A 4,822-nucleotide genomic window follows, 5' to 3' on the forward strand; every position below is an offset into this window, starting at 1 on the left:
CCAAGGAACTGAGGAAGTGTTTAAGGACAGCTCCTTGGCCTCTTGCCTCATCCTGTCAGTGGTAGGGTTCCTCTGTGAGGCACTTGGACGAGGAATCCCCTTTCCTAGAAGGAATTTCCGGGCGGGGTATGATGCTGTATAGCTGACGGTGACGGGTGGGGTGATTGTACTCCAATGTACATCCTGTAGGACGCTTTCACAGTTTTTGTGCCAATTTTTCATGCATTTTTTTGAGTCAAAGCCAGAAGTGAAATTGGGAAAAAAATGTCAAATTTTTTCTTGAACCGAGCGACTCCAGAGAGAAAACTGAAAAAATGTACATATATGTCCCATACATTGGAGTTGCTTACCACAAAAGTTTAGGAATTCGATCTATGTAGTTATTGAGGGAAAAAAAAATTAGGACCTCTTACTGACAATAAAGTAATGCATAATTAATGATACTGACACATTAATAAATCTATATTCTGCTAGTTCATTAAGTAATCTCATTAATTAAAGTAAATTAATCAAACCCTTAAGGTCCATTTAGACACAACAATGAGCGCTCAAAATTCGCTCAAACGTCAGTCTGAGTGACCGTTTTGAGCGATCATTTTGCATAAACTCTTAAGTAGCTACTCAGCTACTTAAGACTTTATTAGCGTGCAAATGAAGCCTTTAGCTGAATGCAGATAACAGCTAGAGTTCTGTTATCTGCATTCAGCTGCTTTGTTCTCGAGTGGGACTGCAGCTGAAAGAATGCTATTGGCGCTATCCCGCTGAGAACTCGGCGTGCGGTCCCGAGTGATGACTTCAAGCTGGTTTGAAGTCGGTGACGAACGAATAGTGCACGACGGGCACACGTTTAGTCGCAGCGATCATCGCTCAAAGATGGTGATCATAGTTGTGTCTAAATGGGCCTTGAGGGACTGTTTTTGGTTTTTCTTTTGCTTTCAATTCAGTTTTAGCTCCTCACTTTCAAAAATCAGAACCCCTTTGTTATTTTTCTATTGACTCAGCTAAAGGTTTGTTGTTTTTCGTGGAATGCGTTCTATTTTTCAATGGTACTATTTAATATACCATACGATATACTGAAATACTTTTAAAAAATTCTTGGTGGAGATAAATGGAGAAAAAAACCTGCACTTCCACCTTCTTTAGGGGTATTGTTTTCACTGTGTACACACAGCATCGAAAATGACATGATAACTTAATTCTGTGGGACAGTAAAATTGTGGCAATACCAAATTTATATAGTTTGTTTTGCTGCAATATTAAAAAAATAAAATATCTTTGGAAAAAAATGCAATTATTTTCTGCTGCCATCTTCTGACCGCTGTAACTTTTTTCTGTCGGTGTTATTGTAGCAGGCCTTTTTTTTTTTTTGCATGTCGTGTAGTTTCTATTGATAACATCTTGGAGTAAATGCGAGTTTTTGATATTACATTTTTTTCAGAAGATGGGGTGAGTAATTTTAGTGTGGTGGTTTTTTTTTTGCTTTTTTTTTGGAGAGAGACAGTGTTGGACCGTGGAAACGGAGGAGTTTCTGGCACAGATTATGGTAAATATGAAAGGACGTGTGCAGCCGCACCCTCTACAGTGGGGCTCCACCAACTTTTGTGTACACCCAAAAAGACCTAGTTTTGGCACTTGTACCAAAATTGCAGCTTTTGGACTCGAGAATTCTGGCATCCAGGGTGTAGTAAATAGAACCCATAGTCTTTTATTTTGTAAAGGTTTCACATCTTTGCCGTTCAGTGGTGTTTTTTCTGGCAAAAAAACGCTGCATATAGATGTTAGTAGACTGATAGTAAAATTTGAGTCCCGCAGACAATGCGTTTTTATAGAGAATTTTTTTAGCTCACTTTTTGTTTTTTTTGTTGGTTTTTTTTGGGGGCAAAATGCATTGCCCTCTGCGTATGGTATATATTTTATGGCATTTTATTATAAATCGCAGCACACTTTGGTTATGGTGTTTTTGGTGGAATATGTCTATAGTTGCAGTACCGTATTTGGGCCGGTGCGCGTTACAAAAACATGAACGTTTTGTTGAGAGGAAGACGCAATGTAGCTAGCAACAAGTCTGAGCTCAGTATGACATCAGGTGATGAAATAGCGCCACCACCTCAAGGTACTAAAATCGCAGTGCGGGTAAAAATGAGTGTAGCTCTGGATTCTGGTGTGCTGTCATGTTGTGTAAGATGTAGAACTCGCTGAGACGAATCAAACGACAAGTATACCTAAAGAAAAACCAAATAGTGAAAGCTTGAGAAAATTGTGGTGGGTAGAAGTGCAAAAAGTACAAAGTCTAAAATCACTAATGCCAAACATCAAAAGTAGAGATGAGCGAGCGTACTCAGATAAGCACTACTCGCTCGAGTAATTTGCTTTATCCGAGTATCGCTGTGCTCGGGTCTGAAGATTCGGGTGCCGGCACGGAGCGGGGAGCTGCAGGGGAGAGCGGGGAGGAACGGAGGGGAGATCTTTCTCTCCCTCTCTCCCGCCCGCTCTCCCCTCCTCCCCGCTGCGACTCACCTGTCAGCCGCAGCGGCACCCGAATCTTCAGACCCGAGCACAGCGATACTCGGATAAAGCAAATTACTCGAGCGAGTAGTGCTTTTCCGAGTACGCTCGCTCATCTCTAATCAAAAGGCTTTTAAGAGCGTCTCAAAGTTAAGGCGGCCGAGGTCAGTTTCGCACTCCTGGAGCCCCAGCCGAGCACATCTAGCGCCCAGTGATGTGGCCGGAGGTGGAATATGATGTGGATACTAATCGCCCTGGTGATGATGAAGAGGTGCCGGTGCAGTTACCACGAACGTGCAGGGCAGGCGGTGATTACAGTAGGATCTAACGATGCCAAACTGAATTGACATGCTTTATGCTTTACTAAAACGCTTTTAATTCAAGTTCATCTGCCCATCGAATCTCCCACGACTCTCGGTGGTACAATTCTAGATTTAACTTTCGCCTGTACTATTGACGTCGATCTCTTACTTCTCACATCACAGACCCATTGTATATCGTCTTTATTTGGATGATGTGTAAATTTGTTTAGTATTAAGAAATGAAATTTCAAAAATAAAACTTATCCTATACTGACGAGATAATTTGTTTCGGCGATAAGGATCCCGTGGCTCTTATTCTACGCCCTGTAAAGACTTGCGGCCGTGACCCCGACACAGCCCTTTATATTTTTTCTGGCATTTTTACAGGCATCTCTATAGGAAAAAAAAGAACAAAGGGAAAATGCAACCAAAAAAGGCATGCATCACCCAAAAACCACCAGATAAAATGCTATATTGGTGAGTACTCTTAAAGGGGAGTCCCAGGACTTTTTTCAAACTTTTTCTATTGAAAATAGATGGCTGGATCCCCACTGAACAGCTGATTTTCAGGGCAGAAGGTGCAGACCATAGTGCAGTGGCCCGGATTGGTACTGCAGGTGCAGCGCCCGCTGAATTCAATGCAATACTAAAGTAGTCCGCTGCCGTGCTTTCTGCTTCCTGCACTGACAGTATCCCAAGAATTGGCTGATCGGCAGGTATCTGAGCAATGGCTCCCCACCCATCATCTATTGATGACCTGTCACAGAATACCCCTTTAAGGCCCTTATTTTTGGGGCTACTATTTAGGCACAAATGTTCTTTATCTCCCCATCATAAGTTTGTGTGAATATACATACGATCAGTCGCTCATTCGTCTTTTGATTTTGTTTACCTAAAAATGCTCACTTGTTGGCAGCAGGGGGACATACTGCCAGCTAATGCACCTCTATGGGGGTGAATGAGCATAGTAACAATCAATCATCACCATATCGGCAATAATCTGCCCATGTACACATTATTAATGAGTGCTGGCTGTCATGTTCATGGTCGGTGCTTGTTCCCATGATTTATCTCCCTGTGTAAAACCAACCTAAGGCTACACTCACGTATCATGGATTTCCCCCATTAGTGGTCCCACAAGTAATATTGGCCCTAGTAGTAATATTATTCCCCATAATGACCCCACTAGTAATAGTGGCCCCAGTAGTAATAGTGCCCCCCACTATTGGCCTACAGCTCCAGTCTGCTGGTGGCCGCCACTGCTGTAACCCCTAAATTCTCCCTTTACCGTCAGCACTGCAAGCAGGAACACAAATGCTGGGAGAAGAGGTTAGGGGTCATAGCAGCGGCGGACGGGGGCTGCAATGTCGACGAGTGCACCGGTAAAAAATAATTACCATCTGGGTGGCAGCCCACTGCCGCCCCTCTGAGGTCCTGCAGGCTGCGGCTTGGACGGTAGTCTGAGGTCGCCTTATCATAGGGGCGCTCCTACATATATAGAGGTCCATGGAATTGTGTCCTTAATGTCAGCAGATGGCAGTTGATTTGACAGCAGTGGCTCATGGACTGAAACCGCACATATTTTTAATAGTAAATTATAAAGTTGCTTCATGTAACATAATTAGAGGAATAAAGACTGGTGTGGGGTCTCAGACACCCACTTTAATAAATCTGTCCCGAAGTCAATTAGAAAGTCACAGAACTTTTCATTATACAGTGTTACGATGCGAATATCTCATTCGTCTGATTGGAGCTACCAGAAATCTGTGTACCTGCAGCGACAAGAACTGCATGTAGATGAAGAGCTGCTTGTCAGTCGCAGAAGTTTCTGCAACAAATCTGCCATGTGTGCATTCACCCCGGACTGTAGACCACCTGTCCAGATCACCTGCCCCCCACCGTACCACTGCCCCCCTCCCCTTCCTGAATCAGAGATGTTGCAGTAAGCCACACTTCCTGCACTACTGGTTTTATGAGATCATTGCCTCTTGCCTCACCCCTCCCCGCACCACTTA

The sequence above is a fragment of the Eleutherodactylus coqui genome, chromosome 3 (assembly GCF_035609145.1).
Source record: "Eleutherodactylus coqui strain aEleCoq1 chromosome 3, aEleCoq1.hap1, whole genome shotgun sequence".
NCBI classification, from domain to species: Eukaryota; Metazoa; Chordata; class Amphibia; order Anura; family Eleutherodactylidae; genus Eleutherodactylus; species Eleutherodactylus coqui.